The sequence below is a fragment of the Varroa destructor genome, unplaced genomic scaffold, assembly GCF_002443255.2.
Source record: "Varroa destructor unplaced genomic scaffold, Vdes_3.0 BEIS01000002.1, whole genome shotgun sequence".
NCBI lineage: Eukaryota > Metazoa > Arthropoda > Arachnida > Mesostigmata > Varroidae > Varroa > Varroa destructor.
In genome coordinates this window covers 41465825-41478396 of record NW_019211455.1, presented here as the reverse complement: position 1 = coordinate 41478396, position 12572 = coordinate 41465825, and the positions used below count along the sequence as shown (strand labels likewise).

At 43.3% G+C, this 12572-nt stretch overlaps 1 long non-coding RNA gene across 3 annotated transcripts; it reads left to right on the top strand.

Moving 5' to 3' along the window:
- Positions 1-845: 845 nt before the first annotated feature.
- LOC147757816 (uncharacterized) lies at positions 846-5583 on the top strand. 3 transcript variants are annotated; one of them, XR_015321541.1, is made up of 3 exons: positions 945-2121; positions 2235-4600; positions 4852-5583. It is a non-coding gene; the product is annotated as an uncharacterized LOC147757816 (long non-coding RNA). The 3 variants fall into 3 exon arrangements; XR_015321542.1 differs by lacking the exon at positions 4852-5583 and having other exon boundaries at positions 945-1397; positions 1804-2121; positions 2235-4163; XR_015321540.1 differs by lacking the exon at positions 4852-5583 and having other exon boundaries at positions 846-2121; positions 2235-4163.
- The last annotated feature ends 6989 nt before the right edge of the window (positions 5584-12572 follow it).

Sequence of the window (12572 nt, the reverse complement as noted above, 5' to 3'; positions counted from 1 at the left end):
TTACTCGTAACTTGTTTGTTATTTCGTTTCGATATCCAAAAATCAGCGAGGAGCAAAACAGGATATATTTACGCAGTCTGATTGATTTTTTGCGCCGACAATCATTACCACGAAATCATTCTCCTGAACACGAGCTTTTCCTTTACATTCCGCTTTTTTTCGCCTTTATAACAACTGCTGACTATGCGATTGTCGATAGAGGCTCGCTATGGGGTGTTTTGCTACTCAAGCGCCAACATAAGTTACTTTACTTATTTAGCCAATTAGTAATTATTTAGCAAGTGGGGAAAAAGTAACTGTTTCAAGTAATAATTAACTTTTATGATAGACAATGTACGTGATTCACGACGGTAACAACAATATACGCTCCTCTTGATCAGAGACGAGTGGAACAAGTTTCGGCAAAGGGATAAATTAGAAGTTTTCTGTTTTTGGTATAGCTATAGTTAACAGAGTCCGATTAACACAATAATAATTCAATATTATTTACGACTGTTGTGCTTGTTACTATATAAATATTGCACTGTAAGTAACTCAGAAAAAAAGTAGCACATTTAGCTACGTTACATGATGCTATACCGACCATTGAACAATTTCTGACTTCGGCAAAATTATCGTAAAAGAAATTCCAGCCAGCTACGACCTAGATACGACAGATAAAACGTTTCATCGTTGCCAGTGGCGTTTTAGAGCCAACTTATCGTAACTGAGCAAATTTACTTAGCTAATTACGCTTTTGTTTGTGTAACGTATGCCATTTAGATGTTTAGTAAATTACTCAAATCTATAATTAATGCTCACATGAGCCGCCTATCTCCGTTCTCGTTCGTTGATGATCTCTGTTGACTCTAAAACGGCGCGCCTCGCGCAACGCCAGCGCCGTCTATTACGACGCCACTGGAACACGTAACGTGTCATTTGACTTAAGGTAGCTTATACAAACATGGCTATAACGAGGATAACGTCCTGTTCTTCCATGGGTGTGGCGATTTGGTCTCATGGCCTTCATTGATCTGCTACTCTCACCGTTCACTCTTTACGACGTCGAGAAGTAGAACGGCTTTAAGTATATCTTTATATGATTTCTCTCGTTATTTGTTTTCTTTGTTTGTTTGAAACACTTTTCGGCGCACGTTCGCATAGCAGACGACACCACCCCCGATAGTAGCAGTCATTGTGCGTCAACCGTTTGTAATATACTGCACCATGCCGCCACCGCCACCGCCGCCGCCGTTGCCATCGTCGTCGTCTGTAAACTACGGAAGCTAATGTTTCGCCCGCGAATGCTCAAGTCGGTTTTATTGACTTGGCCACGAAGTCGGCCATCGTTCCGCCTATGTATTGATTTCTACGGTTTCACAGAGCTATTTTGTTGCTGACCGTCGTATGTCGATACGGTACGAGACAAAGAAAACATGGATCATACTTTTGTTGCGTAGGAAATTGGCGAGTCTTATGAGAATTTCTGTGAGTCTATAAGTCATTCGTTCAACGAGGGCTGTACGGTAGCCAGTTGAACAACAAAGTGTTACAAGTGAGCCCTTCGGACTCCGTCGGTGAATGTTTGCTTACCGTTGTTATTGAGTCTCGTGTGTACCATTGAGGTGGACGAAGCGCGGCTGTTGCGCATAGGAAAGCTTCAAGAGTTTGTACTCGTATATCGGGTGGAGTGATCCTATCCATGACGAAGCTGCTTAAGCCGGTTGGGCCTGAACGTCGAGAGTACTTCAGCCGCCGAAATACGAATAAAGAATAAGCGTATCACACGGCTAGCTAAAGGCTGATGTTGTTTTTTTTTGTCAGGCGGATTCTACTGGGCAACCCAACGACTGACACTTTGATGGAGCGAATTTAAGCCGAAGTGGACTGACAGCGGGATGACATCATTGAACGGAGCAAAGTGGAAATGACGATTTGATTTGTGTTATATGGTGTCGATTTAGCGTACATTAGCAACAGAGGCTCCCGTTTGGTAACTAATTTGGTACAAAACACCTTCTTCTTGTACGTGACGAAAAAAACTGGGCTTGCATATGGTATGGCTACGTATACGCCTTTGACTAAAATGGTTAATTAAACGACCTAGCTTTGGTCGCTCTTTAAGAATAACTCACCAGCAGAGTAAGTCCGTAGTTCTCACTTAATTCGACTATTATTATCAAGATTTTATGATGCTTCACTGGCGATGTCAAGTCGTCGATCTCTCCCAATAGTCTTTCTTTGTTTGTTTTCAGATGTCCGAACCGGTAGCATAGCCTCGTGTTATGACACACTCTTGTTACGCATCCTGCAGCACCCAGGTCCCGTCACAGTTGTCGCCAATCTTCGTCTTGATGATCACCGCGCCTGACCCTCGTGTCGAAACCCGATAATTAACATACATTTGTTACGAGGACCGTCGCTGCGAACAGATCGCCGAGCGTATCTCAAAGACTAATTTGCCCGTTTTCCATTTCTCGAGCTGTGTTTACATTCATAACTGGTAAATCGGCACTAACGACTGTGTTGATGATTCGCCCGTCTAATGGCGAATACTGATCGCTGGGGTGGAACGATGTCCCATACGGCGTCTGCACCGATTTTGAACTGACGATTTCTGGGCGCCTCCAAATTGTCACGTTAACGATAAACCAGCACCCTCGACTCGAATAAGACTAGTGAGAATCGCAAATATTCCAGTCTAGACCTATGATATCACCCGCTTGTTGGCCGTGTGCTGAAGGCGAGCCTCGATGGGTTAACATCTGTAACATCCTAGACGCATCGAGCGAATATTGACTGCAGCGCGAACGACATTGGGACTACGTATCGCAGACTGGGTCAGAATCCTTCGCAAAGCTGGCCCGAACACGCTCCCCGATTCGGTTTGGCGCCCAAGCAAAATTACGAAAACAGCTTGTCAACTGGGTCTGAATTAGCACGATGCAGCAATAAAATTTCTGTAGACAATCAAATGGAGCCGAGACGCGTAAGACTGGTAGTATGGACGGTAGTTAGGTCAACTTATCCCATTAACGACCGCTATTAGTCATATCATTTTGTGTTGAAACCAATTTAGGTTAACAAGAAGTAAGTTAGTTCAATTTGAGCGTCAAACATAGCTCAATCGATATGATTTCAGCGTTGTTTTAGGTACCCGCCGTTGATGCTATGGGCATCGTTAATGGCTCAATTCTGTGGAGAGTGGGGGGTGCGAATAAAGATGGTGGTAAAGACTGGCGCAGAAGGGAAGCGATTCGTGGGTGATGAATGAAGACTTTGGCGCCGACGAACTTCACAGGGATAGCAAAACTAGGAAAGGGTCTGTCACAGCCAGACCACAGAGGATTACTGTCGCTAGCAATGTAACTGAACGTGAATCTACCACTCTGGAGGGGCTTCACTCAGCCCCAATAGCATCTTTAACGAGACGTTTTTTTTATCCATCTGTTGTTCAAACTTTTCACATAAACAGGCTAACAGAATAATGTATGTGCGCATAATGTGTCGAATTTTATCTTGGGGGTGTTGGATCTGTACGTCAGGGAATCATTGTTACGTGATCATGCTCCAGCATATTACAAGGTTTCGATGGTTGTTACCTGACTAGGCCTGTCCTTCCCAACTATCAAACACATTCGAATAATTTTCTAATTTTCATAAATTAGCGAGGCCTGAAGTAGCGAGCCCCGATTTTGCTCAACGACGGACAGGCGATTACCTAAGTCGATAGAAGACAAACAAACAAACAAACAAACGAGGTTTACTATGCAATAACATATACACAATTTGAACTAATTAGGTCTTTTGCTGTATCGATTATATGGTACGTCGACCTTGAACGAAGGTCATTAAGCCGCTGACTAGTTACCGGATGTATACATTCAAGTGCGATTGAGGCCAGGAACGTCGGCATTCGATATCCGTACCGAATGTCTTAATCAGACGGGCGACCTTCAGGCAACCATAAGCATTAAAGAAGGATAAATACGTAGGCATGGTAGTGCATTAGAGTTAGAACTAGGTTATGATTAGGGTAAATTGCTGATGTTCATCAACAATCCGGTCGGTACTCGATGGTTTGTCGATCAGTCGAGTTATACGAGTAAATCGAGTTGGGTCATCTCGTCAGGATTTGTAGATGATTAAATTGGACAAATAGAAGTATCATTCTACGATATGCTTACTGAGAGTTTTTAGTTCAGCTATTCACAGAGATTTTTTTCCATATCAATTTATGGACTAATACCTTAATTCATAATGTGCATGTCTATATGCCGTATTAGATTGAGATAGGCTATAGAGAAATGTGCCATTGACCTACACAACTCATAAGAGAGACGGAAAGTTCTGAAATAGAATACTTAAGGTACATCATATATTTATCATCATATATAGTATCGAAGCCACTTGAACGTGATAAATCGCATCATCTTGGGGCACAGTGCGCTAATTACCTTTGTTCTGTACATTGTTGGTGTACCTGGGATTCGTTCTCCTATCGCAGAGATTTCCCATGACGTACTTCTGTTTGGTGTATTGAGGTTCGATTCATATGCGAACCTGGCGTCTACTTTGATTAAGACCTGAAGCTTCATTCCCACGTTACCCCATAGGAAACGTGAGTCTCTTTTACTCTGTTTCGTGTAGATATAACTAAACTGTTTTACCTGGGAGGAAACCGGCAGGGCACCCCTGCACCGTAGATCTTACAGCCTGTCTATTCTCGTACCTCAGGTGTACGAGTGAAGCTCTCTTCAAAGGCGCATCATATCGATTGTTATTCCGTCGCTGAGAAGCCTCGTATCGCGTAGATTTGTTTGTCGCCATACATACATATTAGTGGCGACTACGTCGTTCATTTTGTTACAGTTTCAAGCGGAAGAGGGCATAAGCGACTCGGCCTTCATCACGAAGTTCGCTAACCGAAGTCTCACCAACGCTGTACGTTACATCGAGACCTGATCGACCTAAAAAGCAAAGAACCCCGTCATGTTGCCCCCGGGGCTTCACTGTTTTCAATCGTGAGAAAAAAAGGAGCATTCTCACTAGTCAGTAGCCTCTAATTTCTACTGGTATTATAACAAGTCATCTACTGGTAGCGCTGACTGTTTAGCATTTTAGCTTTTAGCGGAGGTAGCCGAGATTTGGTTTAACGTAAGACGGTCCATGTTCTACGAGAATCTACAATGGGATATATTAGCTTGCACAAGGAAGGACGCGCAGCTCATGGGAACCCAGCCACACAATGAACGACACAAATTTGACTGGGAAATAACGGAAGGAAGAATAACGTTTCATTCGCGCTACGAAATCGAAATAAAGACAGACATTGACTGTGTATATTTGCATAGCGTTCCGAGCCGGCACAAAAGCGAAGTGTCTCTTCGACAAATTAACGGTCGGAGCAGCTTCTGTACAACGAACTAATAGGGCCTAGACCTATTACGACGGGATGAAGGACTGTGATTTGAGGTGGGACCGCATCAACACATCAGAGATCAAACTGTGGTGAGACAACCCGGGTCGGTATACTGGCCAGCACATAGGAAATACAATTCCCGTCAGCGAATATTCATTCCATCGTTCATCACAATAAACACTTTGTATAGTGTGCTATTTTCTGCATTTGAATTTTCAGCCTGAGATTTTACCTTTGCTAATAGTTATTGCAATAGGTGAAAGGCTTTCATTTGTTCTAATCCTACTTCATATTTGGGCTTGCTGTTAAGTTATATCAAATATATAGCGGTTCCAGATTTCAGAACACAGTGTCTAGTAAGGGTAGATGCTGATATGTTTCTGTTGATTATACAATAGCTAGACATTTATTGGTAATTAAAGAATCTATCAATTGAGCCTTTCATCTAGAATTCGTTCGATCAATAGCTACTGTCATAATATTAGATTTTCTTATTCTATATCTATCTGTTGTTTAGGGGGTAAACGATGCCCCTTTGTGCAACTTTTTCAGACTGCCGTCACTAGAACAAGCTCATTTTGTCAAGAGACAAGATCATTTTGAAATGACCGAAGTTATATCGGATGGTACCCGATATTTTTAGAGCTCTTGTGTTGTGGCGGGCACTCGGGACTACGCATCGTTCATCGAGTGCTTCGGCGATGCTAACTATTTTTCGGGGTTTCGATACTTCATTTATTATTATGTGCGTATCAAGCAACAAGGTGCCGGCAACCCCACAGAAACCAGTAACTTCTGTCGGTGCGGATGAGCGAACACGGGGTGGTCATCAACGCTCCTCGTGTGAGTAACCAGCAAATGCAAAGTAGTGAAATAGATCCGGGAAGACTGATATTAAGAGAGTACAAAATATCACCTGAATGAACTGCAAATCGCTCATCCGACATTACTTTGCGTTCTAACAAATGGTTCCGATTAGTGCCCCTGCTCGATTGAAAACAATTAACGTATGAGCGATTAATGGAGGCACCTTGATCATCATTAGCGATGCGTAGCAGTAACTAAGATAACAAAAAAAAGAAACGGTCAGTAGTGGCATAACATCTAATGGCCGAAGTAATCAACTAATATTATAGCTGTTCCTAAACAGAAGTAAAGCGTTATAGCCTACACTTAAGTTTCCACCTTTTCGCACTACTAAACGCGAGCCGCGCGACGAAACGTTACAGATCATCAAAAGACTGTTTCCATCGGACCTTTACGGGCTTTGCAGTAGACCTAACGAATTCAGGGTGGCTAAAACAGTTGGGTCAAGATACGCAGGCGACGTTCTTTGAGCCAGTATGGTGGGCGGCAATTCTATCTGCTCATCGTCCAGTTCGTATATGCCGCTATGGGATGCCGTAGGTACACACAACTGCACCGCGTCAGAGAGTAGCCTCTTCGGATCGGATTGAGTTCCGATGGCTTAACGCGCGATGCGCTCGAGCTTTTCGTTCAACCTCAAGAGTCGTGCGAATTGAGGATTTATCCTTCTCCATGGACTCAGCGCCGCGTCTTACTCTAGAGTGGTTCGGGAAATCTATAACAGTGTTTTACCAGTCGCCACAAAAGAAATGAGACTGTTAGTGCAGATTTTTACTCGTCGGCATCCTAGTTTGGTGTCTTCTGACAGGCAACAAAAAACGAAAACTAAAACAAAGTCCAATGGAGCATAAACGTAAGGGAGATAAAGCCATGCCGATGGAACTTTATTCTACATATAACGGCGTTCCGACATAAAGGACCTATTGACTTACATTCAATCCAATATCCGTTTGTGTACAATAGCATCATTAATTTTTATACGGGGTTCATCATAATGACACGCCGATCGAAAGCCAAACAGTACGTTAGCGCCTGACAGATTGTCTTAAAAGCGCGATCACAAAAACGTCACTTTTAAGTAAATGAAATGTCACGTATAATAACCTATTTACATTCATAGATGTATGTATCAATATCTATCTATAGATTGCGTATATGTTCACAGGGCTGTGCTTCTTTCATCGAGCCTGTGACTTATATGTTTTATAGGCGTTTCATTTGTCTATAAATATTGCTGCTATATTGTTGCTACGATAAATCTCAGCAACGACAACTACGCTTACTTGTTAGTACTTTTATAGGGTATTTTTTTTCTGATTAACTGAATCTGTTAGCGCCACAGGATTGGCCTTGTGCAAACGACCCGCTGTTACCGCTGCTGCTTCGTCTTCATTGGGTATCACCATTGCCTTAAGGGGCCCACAAATTCTAAAATTTCGAATTCCGCTAGGTACCTGTACGGCTAACCGCTGTTAAATTATAGCTCGACTTGAGCCGGCGTCTTGTTAGCGCGATCAAATATCTAACTATCTTAGACATCGGGAGCGTCAGTGACGCCTTCTTGTCGCCGTTCCCGGTGCCGTATGGAGTAAATCGAGCGAACGTCGAAGAATTGCGCCTGAGTTTCGCAGTCAACGGGACGTACAGCTGAGGCTGGTCGCGAGCCTCAGCAGGTGCTTCGCCAGTAGGTACTGGTTCGAATGCAACTACTGACATGAAAAACAGCGGCCAGAACAGAAACGAAGAGGAAACAAGGTGTACTAAGGAAATGTGATGAAATCTTCACCCCACAAAATGAAGCTTAAGGCTTAAGTGATGTCGCCAATAATTTCACTGATAAATGATTCTTGGTCAATCCGTCGAAACAACGGTATTGTATTTACATTTCGGTCAGGGGGTTGCCGTAATTCTCATGTGATACAGTATTTGATACAAGAAATATGACGTATGATTTTGCCTTAATACGTCCTTAGACGTTGTTTTAATTCAGCGAACAAGGCACTATTGAGGTGGGTCGATGTTTTTATGGTGTGAATTTCATAAGGGGAAGATTGTAAGCGTATGATTATTGCGGTATAGACTGCGGAAATCGCATACTTTTCCCATTGACTAACCTAGACACACTACATAAAATGTAATTGTCCTGATTAAAAAGAAAAGCCAACCAGAAGGAACAAAAACTCGGCGCCATTTTAATATTAACTGTGTCTTTCCTGTCCTACAATGCACATCTAGCACGACCAGATTCACGTCTTACTGCCACTAAAAACGATTACTAAACATCATTATAATGAATCCTGCACGCATCGCTTTTGAGTTATTTCGCGCGTTCTTTTCCAAAATCGGTCTTCCAAATCAACTAGCTTTGTAAAAACACAGCCTTTTCTATAGCCTTTCTTTTCTAGAAGAGCGGATCTTCTATTGTTAGTGATTCTCGTAGTAAAATTTGCTTGATGGATGCGTATCGCATCGTAGACAAGGGCTGTTCTACGCATACTACCACATCTATCATCAGCTGATCTAAATCGACTACTTTACAATACTCCGAAACATTGAGAGCTGGCCACGTCCGCGGCCTCAATGGCACCACCATTACCTTTCTACGAGGTGTGTCGTCTGCTTTGAGTAAATTTTCACAGTTTTAAGTCCTTGACTTTCTTCACATGGCCAAGTACCAGTTTCGGCGAAGACTACGTTCTTACGTATGTATGTATTTCGTGCGAGATGATACGTCACTGGGCCGCGTACAGAATCCGTAGAGCGGTACGACACACGTTTGCTCAGTGAAGTAAAATGCCTCTTGCCCTTCCCCGTCCCAGAGAGCTCGCTTTAAACGCTACCTGTTTACTTACAATTAAGTGTTGACTTGGTTCCTTTGTTTTTCCAAATAGACCAACCTGCCGGATATCACCCAAAAGAGAAGAAAGAAGCTGACGCCGTGAAGACACTCTACGTACTACTTATTGTGCAAACGGTTAAGTCGCGTCATGTGCGTGCCGAACGACAGTAATGTCGGTGCGTTGACACTATTTCTGTTGTTGGTGGAGTCTAAGTAGGGAGCTGTCCCGGATACGTGTTTATGGTAGATTTTCGTTGATCTGTATATGTTTGCTGGCCATATAGCTTATGCTGGCTTAAGTTAGTTTCGAGGAGATAGATAGTTCGAGGAGGAGGAGGAGGAGGAGGCAGGGATCATCGATACGGCGCGAAGGACGTGTCGGACGTTGATCTACTTCTCGCGGTATATCGTATCATATTATACCGACATAAACAAATATGCAAAACTAACAAAGCTTAATGCAAATTGTCCTTCACTTATTGTGTTCGTATCCAGCGTTGCGTCAACAAACTTGCCGAATGTCTAGTTAAATTAAGCGTTAACTAATAACGCTTGGAGTGTTGAAACGACGACGTCCAACCAACTGAAGATTTTAAAACTAAGATGAAACGATTGCGTTCACGGGTTAACAATCGTTATTTAATTGGGTATAAATTATGGCAACTATCGACATGAATAGCGGTAATAGTTTTTTTTTTCTTTTTTTTTTTGATATATTTCTGTGTTTAGTTAGATCCCACAATGGGCTAGAAGCTGTTTCGGGTTAAGTCGAAATGGTCAAGAACTTTGCTTCGGTTTCAATGTTCAGCCAATACCCAGTTTTCTCTCTTTCTCGGAAGTACGCAAAGACCTTTTGATATATTGGCTGGACGCGCAATCCGCACGCTTGTTAACCGACGCTGGTCATTAATATGAAGACGTCGCTCTGCTAATCACTTCGCGTGTGTCGTTCCTGATAAAGCGTATTCGTTGAGGTGACGAACGATCGTCGATCTGTCTTGACAAGTTCAACATGTCGTTCAGTCGAGGCAGCGGACCGCCTCAATAACACACAATGTCGAAAAAAACAACAGAGGAAAAATTGCATCGATTCCTCTTCATGTGATTCGTACTAAATAGAAATTAAAACATTCTCGAGAATGGAGCCGCTCTTGGGCTACGTACAAGTGGTGATTGTTTGATGTCTTTGACCACGATACAGTACATTCTGCTCTGTGTGAAGGTAGCGTTGGTAAAGAGCTTATTGAAGGGAAACGATATCGGCGCCAAGGTCCAATAATGGGGTCGCCTAATAGGATACCCAGTCGCGTGAGGACACCCGACGCGTAACAAGCTCTTGAATGACAGTTAACGTTTCCGAGATGTCGTCGACAGTGAATCTGAAGTAGAAAACCGTCGTCAACATCTAAGGGCGTCAGTCCCTAGGTGCAGAAGTCAGATAAACGTATTCGACTAAGTTTATTTGGCCACAGATTATATATCATACTGCGCTCTTGCTATACTAGTCCATCCGTAACCTTTACTTTAGTACCGTTCCTTCAATAATAGAGGACCGCAAATAACGAAGGCCGGAATCGGTCGGCTTGTGCTGTCCTTCAACACCCGTTGCTGCCAAAAAATGGCACCAGCTCTTTTTACAGTGTTCGAAAGCTACGAGAATCTTTTTCTTTCCACAGCAATGCTTAACATTGGTTTTTTGCCGAAGCGCGTACGCCACCGTATGGAATGCATCGAGAGTGAGATCAACGTCCGGCAGACCGTAAGAGGCGCAGCGGTCAAGCAAAAAAATAGTAGCAGGCACCCGCTGATCCTACGACCAGATAGCCGTTCAGAATGGAGGCAAATCGCCAGCGGAAAATAACAGGTTCGAACATGGTTACGAGTGCAATGTTCTTGCAGCAAATGAAAACGACCGTCGATGTCGGCAAGGTTGTGGTTAGTAATGATGACGTTACTAATGAGGAACGAGACCGCTTTTTTGAGAAGAGAGCGATAGAAATCGATACGATTGGATCTAGTGATCACGATATGACCGCGTTATTTGAGGCTGACGAAAACGCTTGTTCGGTGAATGGCATCTTTCTCAGTGGCTGCAATCGGAGCACGGATGCCCCATGGGGGCAATAAATGCGGACAAGCTGATCTTTTTTTCAGTTAGCTTCTCAAATTGTCAGTCGGGCCAGTTTACTTCAGCCAAACAATTGTTGAGACCCTGATGAGAAAATACTATCCTCGTCGTATGTATCTATGCTATTGGTACCTGACAAAGGCAAATTTATGATAACAAGCCATTGCACAGATATATAAGTAACAGTATACATGGTGTATTGTAGGATGGTTAATAACCAAGCTCGATTTTAATGTGACATTTAATACAGGAGGCGAATATATCTACCTAAGCGTTTCTTTGAATAAACCCTATGTGCTTGAATATTTGCTGGATCAGCCATTTGGTTCAATACACGCTAACTCGGTCCATTCCTTAGTCATCAATGCATCTATATCAATCTACATTTTTCAAAGTACTTTATGCAAGTCAAAATACTTCGATACTCAATGTCTCTAAGACCAGTTCCCTGTTCCGTTTTAGATCCGACGGCACAAATCTGTCTGTTACATCCATCTGACATGCACACATACCCCAGGCCCACAAGTCAAGTAATTCACTGTCAACAAGCACACCTAAGAAACATACCCCATTAACAGTAAACCAGAATACGCAGCTTCTTCGAATATGTAACATTCAAACAATTTTTCGACAAGCCAGTTTCCTTTTCGCACAGCCACTCTCGTTCTGTCCAATATATATATATATATATATATAGGTAAACGTTTACGCTATGGACGTCGCGTTACGACGCTCGCGTGGCCTAACGCCGCAGCTGCGCGCGTCCAGCTGTCTTCGTCAATAAGGCCTGCCTGTGTGCCTATTTGTCCGTTTGCGTTTTTGGACGCCGTAGTGGTCCAAGCCTACGCTGTTGTCGTCATCATCTGCAGCAGTAGCAGTCTATTCGGCCGCAAGCGGTGGAGGCTGCAACGTCTATCGACTCTAGCCAAGTGCCGCGAGCTGGCACACGCGCAAGATCGGCCCGACGCGAACATAGACGGAATAGTGCACAAAGCGGCACAAAAAGAAATATTCATTTATAAAACGACACCGGGCCCGCAGCTATCGACAAAATCGACGCACTGTCGGCCAGGGAGCTCAACGAACGGGTACATCGCGCCCGCTCGTGGATGATAGTAGTAACCGTAATGATAATGGGAGTAATGGCGGCAATGACTCATAATAAGATCGAAAATGTGCAACAGCCGAAGACAACGGCGGATACAAGAGACTATAAAAAAATCGAGATACTCTCGGTTTTCACGAGCATTTGATGAAGCAGGATTATTTTTGTGCCAGAAGTAAAAAATGCCGTTATCGAAGTACTGATATGCATTACTGTCAGGTGCGTGTGATGT